This window comes from Leptodactylus fuscus, chromosome 3 (genome assembly GCF_031893055.1).
Source record: "Leptodactylus fuscus isolate aLepFus1 chromosome 3, aLepFus1.hap2, whole genome shotgun sequence".
In the NCBI taxonomy this organism is placed as follows: domain Eukaryota; kingdom Metazoa; phylum Chordata; class Amphibia; order Anura; family Leptodactylidae; genus Leptodactylus; species Leptodactylus fuscus.
In genome coordinates, this window is record NC_134267.1 from 123975895 (window position 1) to 123988394 (window position 12500).

Sequence of the window (12500 nt, forward strand, 5' to 3'; positions counted from 1 at the left end):
AATGGAGCAATAAAAGTAAACAACCTTTCAATGGAAGGCCCAAGAGGCATGAAAACCAACCCATAATTACACTCCTTCCCTGACAAACAGCTGACATGGCTGTTTGCATCCAGGATGCTATTTTACTTGGAAGGAGTTAGTCAAGGAGAAATGGAACCAAGAATACCCATTTCGAAGAACAGGCAAAACAACAAAATCAAGAGTATTGCATTGGCCGGGAATCGAATCCAGGCCTCCCGCATGGCAGGCGAGAATTCTACCACTGAACCACCAATGCTTGACGTGGTCTGTTTTGACGCTAGCGGCTCCTGCCGGACTTAGGGGCCGGACTGGGATGTTTTCCACCGATGCCGTCTCTATCCTGCTGTATAGCCCCACAATGCAGCCACACTGAGCCCGGCTAGCTCAGTCGGTAGAGCATGAGACTCTTAATCTCAGGGTCGTGGGTTCGAGCCCCACGTTGGGCGGAGGTTGGTTTATTTTCGTCATTCTTCCCCCAACTGTCAGCTTACAAGTCCTCTTCCCATCCTGATCAGACAAAAAAATGAACTAAAAAAAGAGACCTTGAATGGAGCAATAAAAGTAAACAACCTTTCAATGGAAGGCCCAAGAGGCATGAAAACCAACCCATAATTACACTCCATCCCTGACAAACAGCTGACATGGCTGTTTGCATCCAGGATGCTATTTTACTTGGAAGGAGTTAGTCAAGGAGAAATGGAACCAAGGATACCCATTTCGAAGAACAGGCAAAACAACAAAATCAAGAGTATTGCATTGGCCGGGAATCGAACCCGAGTCCCCCGCGTGGCAAGCGAGAATTCTACCACTGAACCACCAATGCTTGACGGGTCTGTTTTGACGGTAGCGGCTCCTGCCGGACTTAGGGGCCGGACTGGGATGTTTTCCACCGATGCCGTCTCTATCCTGCTGTATAGCCCCACAATGCAGCCACACTGAGCCCGGCTAGCTCAGTCGGTAGAGCATGAGACTCTTAATCTCAGGGTCGTGGGTTCGAGCCCCACGTTGGGCGGAGGTTGGTTTATTTTCGTCATTCTTCCCCCAACTGTCAGCTTACAAGTCCTCTTCCCATCCTGATCAGACAAAAAATGAACTAAAAAAAGAGACCTTGAATGGAGCAATAAAAGTAAACAACCTTTCAATGGAAGGCCCAAGAGGCATGAAAACCAACCCAAAATTACACTCCTTCCCTGATAAACAGCTGACATGGTTGTTTGCATCCAGGATGCTATTTTACTTGGAAGGAGTTAGTCAAGGAGAAATGGAACCAAGGATACCCATTTTGAAGAATAGGCAAAACAACAAAATCAAGAGTAGTGCATTGGCCGGGAATCGAACCCGGGCCTCCCGCGTGGCAGGCGAGAATTCTACCACTGAACCACCAATGCTTGACGGTGTTTATGTTGATGCTAGCGGCTCCTCCTGGACTTAGGGGCCGGACTGGGATGTTTTCCACCGATGCCGTCTCTATCCGGCTGTATAGCCCCACAATGAAGCCACACTAAGCCCGGCTAGCTCAGTCGGTAAAGCTTGAGACTCTTAATCTCAGGGTTGTGGGTTCGAGCCCCACGTTGGGCGGAGGTTGGTTTATTTTCGTCATTCTTCCCCCAACTGTCAGCTTACAAGTCCTCTTCCCATCCTGATCAGACAAAAAATGAACTAAAAAAAGAGACCTTGAATGGAGCAATAAAAGTAAACAACCTTTCAATGGAAGGCCCAAGAGGCATGAAAACCAACCCATAATTACACTCCTTCCCTGACAAACAGCTGACATGGCTGTTTGCATCCAGGATGCTATTTTACTTGGAAGGAGTTAGTCAAAGAGAAATGGAACCAAGGATACCCATTTCGAAGAACAGGCAAAACAACAAAATCAAGAGTATTGCATTGGCCGGGAATCGAACCCAGGCCTCCCGCATGGCAGGCGAGAATTCTACCACTGAACCACCAATGCTTGACGTGGTCTGTTTTGTCGCTAGCGGCTCCTGCCGGACTTAGGGGCCGGACTGGGATGTTTTCCACCGATGCCGTCTCTATCCTGCTGTATAGCCCCACAATGCAGCCACACTGAGCCCGGCTAGCTCAGTCGGTAGAGCATGAGACTCTTAATCTCAGGGTCGTGGGTTCGAGCCCCACGTTGGGCGGAGGTTGGTTTCTTTTCGTCATTCTTCCCCCAACTGTCAGCTTACAAGTCCTCTTCCCATCCTGATCAGACAAAAAAATGAACTAAAAAAAGAGACCTTGAATGGAGCAATAAAAGTAAACAACCTTTCAATGGAAGGCCCAAGAGGCATGAAAACCAACCCATAATTACACTCCTTCCCTGACAAAGAGCTGACATGGCTGTTTGCATCCAGGATGCTATTTTACTTGGAAGGAGTTAGTCAAGGAGAAATGGAACCAAGGATACCCATTTCGAAGAAAAGGCAAAACAACAAAATCAAGAGTATTGCATTGGCCGGGAATCGAACCCGGGCCTCCCACATGGCAGGCGAGAATTCTACCACTGAACCACCAATGCGTGACAGAGTCTGTTTTGACGCTAGCGGCTCCTGCCGGACTTAGGGGCCGGACTGGGATGTTTTCCACGGATGCCGTCTCTATCCTGCTGTATAGCCCCACAATGAAGCCACACTAAGCCCGGCTAGCTCAGTCGGTAAAGCTTGAGACTCTTATCTCAGGGTTGTGGGTTCGAGCCCCACGTTGGGCGGAGGTTGGTTTATTTTCGTCATTCTTCCCCCAACTGTCAGCTTACAAGTCCTCTTCCCATCCTGATCAGACAAAAAATGAACTAAAAAAAGAGACCTTGAATGGAGCAATAAAAGTAAACAACCTTTCAATGGAAGGCCCAAGAGGCATGAAAACCAACCCATAATTACACTCCTTCCCTGACAAACAGCTGACATGGCTGTTTGCATCCAGGATGCTATTTTACTTGGAAGGAGTTAGTCAAAGAGAAATGGAACCAAGGATACCCATTTCGAAGAACAGGCAAAACAACAAAATCAAGAGTATTGCATTGGCCGGGAATCGAACCCGGGCCTCCCGCGTGGCAGGCGAGAATTCTACCACTGAACCACCAATGCTTGACGGGGTTTGTTTTGACGCTAGCGGCTCCTGCCGGACATAGCGGCCGGACTGGGATGTTTTCCACCGATGCCATCTCTATCCTGCTGGATAGCCCCACAATGCAGACACACCGAGCCCAGCTAGCTCAGTCGGTAGAGCATGAGACTCTTAATCTCAGGGTCGTGGGTTCGAGCCCCACGTTTGGCGGAGATTGGTTTATTTTGGTCATTCTTCCCCCAACTGTCAGCTTACAAGTCCTCTTCCCATCCTTATCAAACAAAAAAATGAACTAAAAAAAGAGACCTTGAATGGAGCAATAAAAGTAAACAACCTTTCAATGGAAGGCCTAAGAGGCATGAAAACCAACCCATAATTAAACTCCTTCCCTGATAAACAGCTGACATGGTTGTTTGCATCCAGGATGCTATTTTACTTGGAAGGAGTTAGTCAAGGAGGAATGGAACCAAGGATACCCATTTCGAAGAACAGGCAAAACAACAAAATCAAGAGTAGTGCATTGGCCAGGAATCGAACCCGGGCCTCCCACGTGGCAGGCGAGAATTCTACCACTGAACCACCAATGCTTGACGGTGTTTATGTTGATGCTAGCGGCTCCTCCCGGACTTAGGGGCCGGACTGGGATGTTTTCCACCGATGCCGTCTCTATCCTGCTGTATAGCCCCACAATGAAGCCACACTAAGCCCAGCTAGCTCAGTCGGTAAAGCTTGAGACTCTTAATCTCAGGGTTGTGGGTTCGAGCCCCACGTTGGGTGGAGGTTGGTTTATTTTCGTCATTCTTCCCCCAACTGTCAGCTTACAAGTCCTCTTTCCATCCTGATCAGACAAAAAATGAACTAAAAAAAGAGACCTTGAATGGAGCAATAAAAGTAAACAACCTTTCAATGGAAGGCCCAAGAGGCATGAAAACCAACCCATAATTACACTCCTTCCCTGACAAACAGCTGACATGGCTGTTTGCATCCAGGATGCTATTTTACTTGGAAGGAGTTAGTCAAAGAGAAATGGAACCAAGGATACCCATTTCGAAGAACAGGCAAAACAACAAAATCAAGAGTATTGCATTGGCCGGGAATCGAACCCGGGCCTCCCACGTGGCAGGCGAGAATTCTACCACTGAACCACCAATGCTTGACGGGGTCTGTGTTGACGCTAGCGGCTCCTGCCGGACTTAGGGGCCGCACTGGGATGTTTTCCACCGATGCCATCTCTATCCTGCTGGATAGCCCCACAATGCAGACACACCGAGCCCGGCTAGCTCAGTCGGTAGAGCATGAGACTCTTAATCTCAGGGTCGTGGGTTCGAGCCCCACGTTGGGCGGAGGTTGGTTTATTTTCGTCATTCTTCCCCCAACTGTCAGCTTACAAGTCCTCTTCCCATCCTGATCAGACAAAAAAATGAACTAAAAAAAGAGACCTTGAATGGAGCAATAAAAGTAAACAACCTTTCAATGGCAGGCCCAAGAGGCATGAAAACCAACCAATAATTACACTCCTTCCCTGACAAACAGCTGACATGGTTGTTTGCATCCTGGATGCTATTTTACTTGGAAGGAGTTAGTCAAGGAGGAATGGAACCAAGGATACCCATTTCGAAGAACAGGCAAAACAACAAAATCAAGAGTAGTGCATTGGCCGGGAATCGAACCCGGGCCTCCCGCGTGGCAGGCGAGAATTGTACCACTGAACCACCAATGCTTGACGGTGTTTATGTTGATGCTAGCGGCTCCTCCCGGACTTAGGGGCCGGACTGGGATGTTTTCCACCGATGCCGTCTCTATCCTGCTGTATAGCCCCACAATGAAGCCACACTAAGCCCGGCTAGCTCAGTCGGTAAAACTTGAGACTCTTAATCTCAGGGTTGTGGGTTCGAGCCCCACGTTGGGCGGAGGTTGGTTTATTTTCGTCATTCTTCCCCCAACTGTCAGCTTACAAGTCCTCTTCCCATCCTGATCAGACAAAAAATGAACTAAAAAAAGAGACCTTGAATGGAGCAATAAAAGTAAACAAACTTTCAATGGAAGGCCCAAGAGGCATGAAAACCAACCCATAATTACACTCCTTCCCTGACAAACAGCTGACATGGCTCTTTGCATCCAGGATGCTATTTTACTTGGAAGGAGTTAGTCAAAGAGAAATGGAACCAAGGATACCCATTTCGAAGAACAGGCAAAACAACAAAATCAAGAGTATTACATTGGCCGGGAATCGAAGCCAGGCCTCCCGCGTGGCAGGCGAGAATTCTACCACTGAACCACCAATGCTTGACGGGGTCTGTTTTGACGCTAGCGGCTCCTGCCGGACTTAGGGGCCGCACTGGGATGTTTTCCACCGATGCCATCTCTATCCTGCTGGATAGCCCCACAATGTAGACACACCGAGCCCGGCTAGCTCAGTCGGTAGAGCATGAGACTCTTAATCTCAGGGTCGTGGGTTCGAGCCCCACGTTGGGCGGAGGTTGGTTTATTTTGGTCATTCTTCCCCCAACTGTCAGCTTACAAGTCCTCTTCCCATCCTGATCAGACAAAAAAATGAACTAAAAAAAGAGACCTTGAATGGAGCAATAAAAGTAAACAACCTTTCAATGGAAGGCCCAAGAGGCATGAAAAACAACCCATAATTACACTCCTTCCCTGACGGGGTTTTGACGCTAGCGGCTCCTGCCGGACTTAGGGGCCGGACTGGGATGTTTTCCACCGATGCCATCTCTATCCTGCTGGATAGCCCCACAATGCAGACACACCGAGCCCGGCTAGCTCAGTCGGTAGAGCATGAGACTCTTAATCTCAGGGTCGTGGGTTCGAGCCCCACGTTGGGCGGAGGTTGGTTTATTTTGGTCATTCTTCCCCCAACTGTCAGCTTACAAGTCCTCTTCCCATCCTGATCAGACAAAAAAATGAACTAAAAAAAGAGACCTTGAATGGAGCAATAAAAGTAAACAACCTTTCAATGGAAGGCCCAAGAGGCATGAAAACCAACCCATAATTACACTCCTTCCCTGACAAACAGCTGACATGGCTGTTTGCATCCAGGATGCTATTTTACTTGGAAGGAGTTAGTCAAGGAGAAATGGAACCAAGGATACCCATTTCGAAGAACAGGCAAAACAACAAAATCAAGAGTATTGCATTGGCCAGGAATCGAACCCAGGCCTTCAACGTGGCAGGCGAGAATTCTACCACTGAACCACCAATGCTTGACGTGGTCTGTTTTGACGCTAGCGGCTCCTGCCGGACTTAGGGGCCGGACTGGGATGTTTTCCACCGATGCCGTCTCTATCCTGCTGTATAGCCCCACAATGCAGCCACACCGAGCCCGGCTAGCTCAGTCGGTAGAGCATGAGACTCTTAATCTCAGGGTCGTGGGTTCGAGCCCCACGTTGGGCGGAGGTTGGTTTATTTTCGTCATTCTTCCCCCAACTGTCAGCTTACAAGTCCTCTTCCCATCCTGATCAGAAAAAAAAATGAACTAAACAAAGAGACCTTGAATGAAGAAATAAAAGTAAACAACCTTTCAATGGAAGGCCAAAGAGGCGTGAAAACCAACCCATAAATACAGTACTTCCCTGACAAACAGCTGACATGGCTGTTTGCATCCAAGATGATATTTTACTTGGAAGGAGTTAGTCAAGGAGAAATGGAACCAAGGATACCCATTTGGAAGAACAGGCAAAACAACAAAATCAAGAGTATTGCATTGGCCAGCAATCGAACCCGGGCCTCCCACGTGGCAGGCGAGAATTCTACCACTGAACCACCAATGCTTGACAGGGTCTGTTTTGACGCTAGCGGCTCCTGCCGGACTTAGGGGCCGGAATGGAATGTTTTCCACCGATGCCGTCTCTATCCTGCTGTATAGCCCCACAATGCACCCACTAGCTCAGTCGGTAGAGCATGAGACTCTTTATCTCAGGGTCGTGGGTTCGAGCCCCACGTTGGGCGGAGGTTGGTTTATTTTGGTCATTCTTCCCCCAACTGTCAGCTTACAAGTCCTCTTCCCATCCTGATCAGACAAAAAAATGAACTAAAAAAAGAGACCTTGAATGGAGCAATAAAAGTAAACAACCTTTCAATGGAAGGCCCAAGAGGCATGAAAACCAACCCATAATTACACTCCTTCCCTGACAAACAGCTGACATGGTTGTTTGCATCCAGGATGCTATTTTACTTGGAAGAAGTTAGTCAAGGAGGAATGGAACCAAGGATACCCATTTCGAAGAACAGGCAAAACAACAAAATCAAGAGTAGTGCATTGGCCGGGAATCGAACCCGGGCCTCCCGCGTGGCAGGCGAGAATTCTACCACTGAACCACCAATGCTTGACGGTGTTTATGTTGATGCTAGCGGCTCCTCCTGGACTTAGGGGCCGGACTGGGATGTTTTCCACCGATGCCGTCTCTATCCTGCTGTATAGCCCCACAATGAAGCCACACTAAGCCCGGCTAGCTCAGTCGGTAAAGCTTGAGACTCTTAATCTCAGGGTTGTGGGTTCGAGCCCCACGTTGGGCGGAGGTTGGTTTATTTTCGTCATTCTTCCCCCAACTGTCAGCTTACAAGTCCTCTTCCCATCCTGATCAGACAAAAAATGAACTAAAAAAAGAGACCTTGAATGGAGCAATAAAAGTAAACAACCTTTCAATGGAAGGCCCAAGAGGCATGAAAACCAACCCATAATTACACTCCTTCCCTGACAAACAGCTGACATGGCTGTTTGCATCCAGGATGCTATTTTACTTGGAAGGAGTTAGTCAAAGAGAAATGGAACCAAGGATACCCATTTCGAAGAACAGGCAAAACAACAAAATCAAGAGTATTGCATTGGCCGGGAATCGAACCCGGGCCTCCCGCGTGGCAGGCGAGAATTCTACCACTGAACCACCAATGCTTGACGGGGTTTGTTTTGACGCTAGCGGCTCCTGCCGGACATAGCGGCCGGACTGGGATGTTTTCCACCGATGCCATCTCTATCCTGCTGGATAGCCCCACAATGCAGACACACCGAGCCCAGCTAGCTCAGTCGGTAGAGCATGAGACTCTTAATCTCAGGGTCGTGGGTTCGAGCCCCACGTTTGGCGGAGATTGGTTTATTTTGGTCATTCTTCCCCCAACTGTCAGCTTACAAGTCCTCTTCCCATCCTTATCAAACAAAAAAATGAACTAAAAAAAGAGACCTTGAATGGAGCAATAAAAGTAAACAACCTTTCAATGGAAGGCCTAAGAGGCATGAAAACCAACCCATAATTAAACTCCTTCCCTGATAAACAGCTGACATGGTTGTTTGCATCCAGGATGCTATTTTACTTGGAAGGAGTTAGTCAAGGAGGAATGGAACCAAGGATACCCATTTCGAAGAACAGGCAAAACAACAAAATCAAGAGTAGTGCATTGGCCAGGAATCGAACCCGGGCCTCCCACGTGGCAGGCGAGAATTCTACCACTGAACCACCAATGCTTGACGGTGTTTATGTTGATGCTAGCGGCTCCTCCCGGACTTAGGGGCCGGACTGGGATGTTTTCCACCGATGCCGTCTCTATCCTGCTGTATAGCCCCACAATGAAGCCACACTAAGCCCAGCTAGCTCAGTCGGTAAAGCTTGAGACTCTTAATCTCAGGGTTGTGGGTTCGAGCCCCACGTTGGGTGGAGGTTGGTTTATTTTCGTCATTCTTCCCCCAACTGTCAGCTTACAAGTCCTCTTTCCATCCTGATCAGACAAAAAATGAACTAAAAAAAGAGACCTTGAATGGAGCAATAAAAGTAAACAACCTTTCAATGGAAGGCCCAAGAGGCATGAAAACCAACCCATAATTACACTCCTTCCCTGACAAACAGCTGACATGGCTGTTTGCATCCAGGATGCTATTTTACTTGGAAGGAGTTAGTCAAAGAGAAATGGAACCAAGGATACCCATTTCGAAGAACAGGCAAAACAACAAAATCAAGAGTATTGCATTGGCCGGGAATCGAACCCGGGCCTCCCACGTGGCAGGCGAGAATTCTACCACTGAACCACCAATGCTTGACGGGGTCTGTGTTGACGCTAGCGGCTCCTGCCGGACTTAGGGGCCGCACTGGGATGTTTTCCACCGATGCCATCTCTATCCTGCTGGATAGCCCCACAATGCAGACACACCGAGCCCGGCTAGCTCAGTCGGTAGAGCATGAGACTCTTAATCTCAGGGTCGTGGGTTCGAGCCCCACGTTGGGCGGAGGTTGGTTTATTTTCGTCATTCTTCCCCCAACTGTCAGCTTACAAGTCCTCTTCCCATCCTGATCAGACAAAAAAATGAACTAAAAAAAGAGACCTTGAATGGAGCAATAAAAGTAAACAACCTTTCAATGGCAGGCCCAAGAGGCATGAAAACCAACCAATAATTACACTCCTTCCCTGACAAACAGCTGACATGGTTGTTTGCATCCTGGATGCTATTTTACTTGGAAGGAGTTAGTCAAGGAGGAATGGAACCAAGGATACCCATTTCGAAGAACAGGCAAAACAACAAAATCAAGAGTAGTGCATTGGCCGGGAATCGAACCCGGGCCTCCCGCGTGGCAGGCGAGAATTCTACCACTGAACCACCAATGCTTGACGGTGTTTATGTTGATGCTAGCGGCTCCTCCTGGACTTAGGGGCCGGACTGGGATGTTTTCCACCGATGCCGTCTCTATCCTGCTGTATAGCCCCACAATGAAGCCACACTAAGCCCGGCTAGCTCAGTCGGTAAAGCTTGAGACTCTTAATCTCAGGGTTGTGGGTTCGAGCCCCACGTTGGGCGGAGGTTGGTTTATTTTCGTCATTCTTCCCCCAACTGTCAGCTTACAAGTCCTCTTCCCATCCTGATCAGACAAAAAATGAACTAAAAAAAGAGACCTTGAATGGAGCAATAAAAGTAAACAACCTTTCAATGGAAGGCCCAAGAGGCATGAAAACCAACCCATAATTACACTCCTTCCCTGACAAACAGCTGACATGGCTGTTTGCATCCAGGATGCTATTTTACTTGGAAGGAGTTAGTCAAAGAGAAATGGAACCAAGGATACCCATTTCGAAGAACAGGCAAAACAACAAAATCAAGAGTATTGCATTGGCCGGGAATCGAACCCAGGCCTCCCGCATGGCAGGCGAGAATTCTACCACTGAACCACCAATGCTTGACGTGGTCTGTTTTGTCGCTAGCGGCTCCTGCCGGACTTAGGGGCCGGACTGGGATGTTTTCCACCGATGCCGTCTCTATCCTGCTGTATAGCCCCACAATGCAGCCACACTGAGCCCGGCTAGCTCAGTCGGTAGAGCATGAGACTCTTAATCTCAGGGTCGTGGGTTCGAGCCCCACGTTGGGCGGAGGTTGGTTTCTTTTCGTCATTCTTCCCCCAACTGTCAGCTTACAAGTCCTCTTCCCATCCTGATCAGACAAAAAAATGAACTAAAAAAAGAGACCTTGAATGGAGCAATAAAAGTAAACAACCTTTCAATGGAAGGCCCAAGAGGCATGAAAACCAACCCATAATTACACTCCTTCCCTGACAAAGAGCTGACATGGCTGTTTGCATCCAGGATGCTATTTTACTTGGAAGGAGTTAGTCAAGGAGAAATGGAACCAAGGATACCCATTTCGAAGAAAAGGCAAAACAACAAAATCAAGAGTATTGCATTGGCCGGGAATCGAACCCGGGCCTCCCACATGGCAGGCGAGAATTCTACCACTGAACCACCAATGCGTGACAGAGTCTGTTTTGACGCTAGCGGCTCCTGCCGGACTTAGGGGCCGGACTGGGATGTTTTCCACGGATGCCGTCTCTATCCTGCTGTATAGCCCCACAATGAAGCCACACTAAGCCCGGCTAGCTCAGTCGGTAAAGCTTGAGACTCTTATCTCAGGGTTGTGGGTTCGAGCCCCACGTTGGGCGGAGGTTGGTTTATTTTCGTCATTCTTCCCCCAACTGTCAGCTTACAAGTCCTCTTCCCATCCTGATCAGACAAAAAAATGAACTAAAAAAAGAGACCTTGAATGGAGCAATAAAAGTAAACAACCTTTCAATGGAAGGCCCAAGAGGCATGAAAACCAACCCATAATTACACTCCTTCCCTGACAAACAGCTGACATGGCTGTTTGCATCCAGGATGCTATTTTACTTGGAAGGAGTTAGTCAAAGAGAAATGGAACCAAGGATACCCATTTCGAAGAACAGGCAAAACAACAAAATCAAGAGTATTGCATTGGCCGGGAATCGAACCCGGGCCTCCCGCGTGGCAGGCGAGAATTCTACCACTGAACCACCAATGCTTGACGGGGCTTGTTTTGACGCTAGCGGCTCCTGCCGGACATAGCGGCCGGACTGGGATGTTTTCCACCGATGCCATCTCTATCCTGCTGGATAGCCCCACAATGCAGACACACCGAGCCCAGCTAGCTCAGTCGGTAGAGCATGAGACTCTTAATCTCAGGGTCGTGGGTTCGAGCCCCACGTTTGGCGGAGATTGGTTTATTTTGGTCATTCTTCCCCCAACTGTCAGCTTACAAGTCCTCTTCCCATCCTTATCAAACAAAAAAATGAACTAAAAAAAGAGACCTTGAATGGAGCAATAAAAGTAAACAACCTTTCAATGGAAGGCCTAAGAGGCATGAAAACCAACCCATAATTAAACTCCTTCCCTGATAAACAGCTGACATGGTTGTTTGCATCCAGGATGCTATTTTACTTGGAAGGAGTTAGTCAAGGAGGAATGGAACCAAGGATACCCATTTCGAAGAACAGGCAAAACAACAAAATCAAGAGTAGTGCATTGGCCAGGAATCGAACCCGGGCCTCCCACGTGGCAGGCGAGAATTCTACCACTGAACCACCAATGCTTGACGGTGTTTATGTTGATGCTAGCGGCTCCTCCCGGACTTAGGGGCCGGACTGGGATGTTTTCCACCGATGCCGTCTCTATCCTGCTGTATAGCCCCACAATGAAGCCACACTAAGCCCAGCTAGCTCAGTCGGTAAAGCTTGAGACTCTTAATCTCAGGGTTGTGGGTTCGAGCCCCACGTTGGGTGGAGGTTGGTTTATTTTCGTCATTCTTCCCCCAACTGTCAGCTTACAAGTCCTCTTTCCATCCTGATCAGACAAAAAATGAACTAAAAAAAGAGACCTTGAATGGAGCAATAAAAGTAAACAACCTTTCAATGGAAGGCCCAAGAGGCATGAAAACCAACCCATAATTACACTCCTTCCCTGACAAACAGCTGACATGGCTGTTTGCATCCAGGATGCTATTTTACTTGGAAGGAGTTAGTCAAAGAGAAATGGAACCAAGGATACCCATTTCGAAGAACAGGCAAAACAACAAAATCAAGAGTATTGCATTGGCCGGGAATCGAACCCGGGCCTCCCACGTGGCAGGCGAG

At 48.4% G+C, this 12500-nt stretch overlaps 33 non-coding genes across 33 annotated transcripts in view; 15 read left to right on the forward strand and 18 right to left on the reverse strand.

Moving 5' to 3' along the window:
* Positions 1-206: 206 nt before the first annotated feature.
* On the reverse strand, positions 207-277 carry TRNAG-GCC (transfer RNA glycine (anticodon GCC)). Its single transcript has one exon. It is a non-coding gene; the product is annotated as a tRNA-Gly (tRNA).
* A 117-nt stretch (positions 278-394) lies between these two features.
* Positions 395-467, forward strand: TRNAK-CUU (transfer RNA lysine (anticodon CUU)). The gene has a single exon. It is a non-coding gene; the product is annotated as a tRNA-Lys (tRNA).
* A 493-nt stretch (positions 468-960) lies between these two features.
* TRNAK-CUU (transfer RNA lysine (anticodon CUU)) lies at positions 961-1033 on the forward strand. The gene has a single exon. It is a non-coding gene; the product is annotated as a tRNA-Lys (tRNA).
* Positions 1034-1338: 305 nt separating this feature from the next.
* Positions 1339-1409, reverse strand: TRNAG-GCC (transfer RNA glycine (anticodon GCC)). Its single transcript has one exon. It is a non-coding gene; the product is annotated as a tRNA-Gly (tRNA).
* Positions 1410-1526: 117 nt separating this feature from the next.
* TRNAK-CUU (transfer RNA lysine (anticodon CUU)) lies at positions 1527-1599 on the forward strand. Its single transcript has one exon. It is a non-coding gene; the product is annotated as a tRNA-Lys (tRNA).
* A 305-nt stretch (positions 1600-1904) lies between these two features.
* Positions 1905-1975, reverse strand: TRNAG-GCC (transfer RNA glycine (anticodon GCC)). The gene has a single exon. It is a non-coding gene; the product is annotated as a tRNA-Gly (tRNA).
* A 117-nt stretch (positions 1976-2092) lies between these two features.
* Positions 2093-2165, forward strand: TRNAK-CUU (transfer RNA lysine (anticodon CUU)). The gene has a single exon. It is a non-coding gene; the product is annotated as a tRNA-Lys (tRNA).
* Positions 2166-2471: 306 nt separating this feature from the next.
* Positions 2472-2542, reverse strand: TRNAG-GCC (transfer RNA glycine (anticodon GCC)). The gene has a single exon. It is a non-coding gene; the product is annotated as a tRNA-Gly (tRNA).
* A 494-nt stretch (positions 2543-3036) lies between these two features.
* On the reverse strand, positions 3037-3107 carry TRNAG-GCC (transfer RNA glycine (anticodon GCC)). Its single transcript has one exon. It is a non-coding gene; the product is annotated as a tRNA-Gly (tRNA).
* A 117-nt stretch (positions 3108-3224) lies between these two features.
* Positions 3225-3297, forward strand: TRNAK-CUU (transfer RNA lysine (anticodon CUU)). The gene has a single exon. It is a non-coding gene; the product is annotated as a tRNA-Lys (tRNA).
* A 306-nt stretch (positions 3298-3603) lies between these two features.
* TRNAG-GCC (transfer RNA glycine (anticodon GCC)) lies at positions 3604-3674 on the reverse strand. Its single transcript has one exon. It is a non-coding gene; the product is annotated as a tRNA-Gly (tRNA).
* A 495-nt stretch (positions 3675-4169) lies between these two features.
* On the reverse strand, positions 4170-4240 carry TRNAG-GCC (transfer RNA glycine (anticodon GCC)). The gene has a single exon. It is a non-coding gene; the product is annotated as a tRNA-Gly (tRNA).
* Positions 4241-4357: 117 nt separating this feature from the next.
* TRNAK-CUU (transfer RNA lysine (anticodon CUU)) lies at positions 4358-4430 on the forward strand. The gene has a single exon. It is a non-coding gene; the product is annotated as a tRNA-Lys (tRNA).
* A 306-nt stretch (positions 4431-4736) lies between these two features.
* On the reverse strand, positions 4737-4807 carry TRNAG-GCC (transfer RNA glycine (anticodon GCC)). The gene has a single exon. It is a non-coding gene; the product is annotated as a tRNA-Gly (tRNA).
* A 683-nt stretch (positions 4808-5490) lies between these two features.
* Positions 5491-5563, forward strand: TRNAK-CUU (transfer RNA lysine (anticodon CUU)). The gene has a single exon. It is a non-coding gene; the product is annotated as a tRNA-Lys (tRNA).
* A 292-nt stretch (positions 5564-5855) lies between these two features.
* TRNAK-CUU (transfer RNA lysine (anticodon CUU)) lies at positions 5856-5928 on the forward strand. Its single transcript has one exon. It is a non-coding gene; the product is annotated as a tRNA-Lys (tRNA).
* Positions 5929-6422: 494 nt separating this feature from the next.
* Positions 6423-6495, forward strand: TRNAK-CUU (transfer RNA lysine (anticodon CUU)). Its single transcript has one exon. It is a non-coding gene; the product is annotated as a tRNA-Lys (tRNA).
* An 861-nt stretch (positions 6496-7356) lies between these two features.
* Positions 7357-7427, reverse strand: TRNAG-GCC (transfer RNA glycine (anticodon GCC)). The gene has a single exon. It is a non-coding gene; the product is annotated as a tRNA-Gly (tRNA).
* A 117-nt stretch (positions 7428-7544) lies between these two features.
* Positions 7545-7617, forward strand: TRNAK-CUU (transfer RNA lysine (anticodon CUU)). Its single transcript has one exon. It is a non-coding gene; the product is annotated as a tRNA-Lys (tRNA).
* A 305-nt stretch (positions 7618-7922) lies between these two features.
* Positions 7923-7993, reverse strand: TRNAG-GCC (transfer RNA glycine (anticodon GCC)). The gene has a single exon. It is a non-coding gene; the product is annotated as a tRNA-Gly (tRNA).
* Positions 7994-8110: 117 nt separating this feature from the next.
* On the forward strand, positions 8111-8183 carry TRNAK-CUU (transfer RNA lysine (anticodon CUU)). The gene has a single exon. It is a non-coding gene; the product is annotated as a tRNA-Lys (tRNA).
* Positions 8184-8489: 306 nt separating this feature from the next.
* Positions 8490-8560, reverse strand: TRNAG-GCC (transfer RNA glycine (anticodon GCC)). The gene has a single exon. It is a non-coding gene; the product is annotated as a tRNA-Gly (tRNA).
* Positions 8561-9055: 495 nt separating this feature from the next.
* On the reverse strand, positions 9056-9126 carry TRNAG-GCC (transfer RNA glycine (anticodon GCC)). The gene has a single exon. It is a non-coding gene; the product is annotated as a tRNA-Gly (tRNA).
* Positions 9127-9243: 117 nt separating this feature from the next.
* On the forward strand, positions 9244-9316 carry TRNAK-CUU (transfer RNA lysine (anticodon CUU)). Its single transcript has one exon. It is a non-coding gene; the product is annotated as a tRNA-Lys (tRNA).
* A 306-nt stretch (positions 9317-9622) lies between these two features.
* Positions 9623-9693, reverse strand: TRNAG-GCC (transfer RNA glycine (anticodon GCC)). Its single transcript has one exon. It is a non-coding gene; the product is annotated as a tRNA-Gly (tRNA).
* Positions 9694-9810: 117 nt separating this feature from the next.
* On the forward strand, positions 9811-9883 carry TRNAK-CUU (transfer RNA lysine (anticodon CUU)). Its single transcript has one exon. It is a non-coding gene; the product is annotated as a tRNA-Lys (tRNA).
* Positions 9884-10188: 305 nt separating this feature from the next.
* TRNAG-GCC (transfer RNA glycine (anticodon GCC)) lies at positions 10189-10259 on the reverse strand. Its single transcript has one exon. It is a non-coding gene; the product is annotated as a tRNA-Gly (tRNA).
* Positions 10260-10376: 117 nt separating this feature from the next.
* TRNAK-CUU (transfer RNA lysine (anticodon CUU)) lies at positions 10377-10449 on the forward strand. The gene has a single exon. It is a non-coding gene; the product is annotated as a tRNA-Lys (tRNA).
* Positions 10450-10755: 306 nt separating this feature from the next.
* On the reverse strand, positions 10756-10826 carry TRNAG-GCC (transfer RNA glycine (anticodon GCC)). Its single transcript has one exon. It is a non-coding gene; the product is annotated as a tRNA-Gly (tRNA).
* A 495-nt stretch (positions 10827-11321) lies between these two features.
* Positions 11322-11392, reverse strand: TRNAG-GCC (transfer RNA glycine (anticodon GCC)). The gene has a single exon. It is a non-coding gene; the product is annotated as a tRNA-Gly (tRNA).
* A 117-nt stretch (positions 11393-11509) lies between these two features.
* On the forward strand, positions 11510-11582 carry TRNAK-CUU (transfer RNA lysine (anticodon CUU)). Its single transcript has one exon. It is a non-coding gene; the product is annotated as a tRNA-Lys (tRNA).
* A 306-nt stretch (positions 11583-11888) lies between these two features.
* TRNAG-GCC (transfer RNA glycine (anticodon GCC)) lies at positions 11889-11959 on the reverse strand. Its single transcript has one exon. It is a non-coding gene; the product is annotated as a tRNA-Gly (tRNA).
* Positions 11960-12454: 495 nt separating this feature from the next.
* TRNAG-GCC (transfer RNA glycine (anticodon GCC)) overlaps positions 12455-12500 on the reverse strand; it is a 71-nt gene continuing 25 nt past the window's right edge. The window contains exon 1 of the tRNA in view: positions 12455-12500. This exon is cut by the window's right edge and continues 25 nt beyond it. This is a non-coding gene — a tRNA (tRNA-Gly).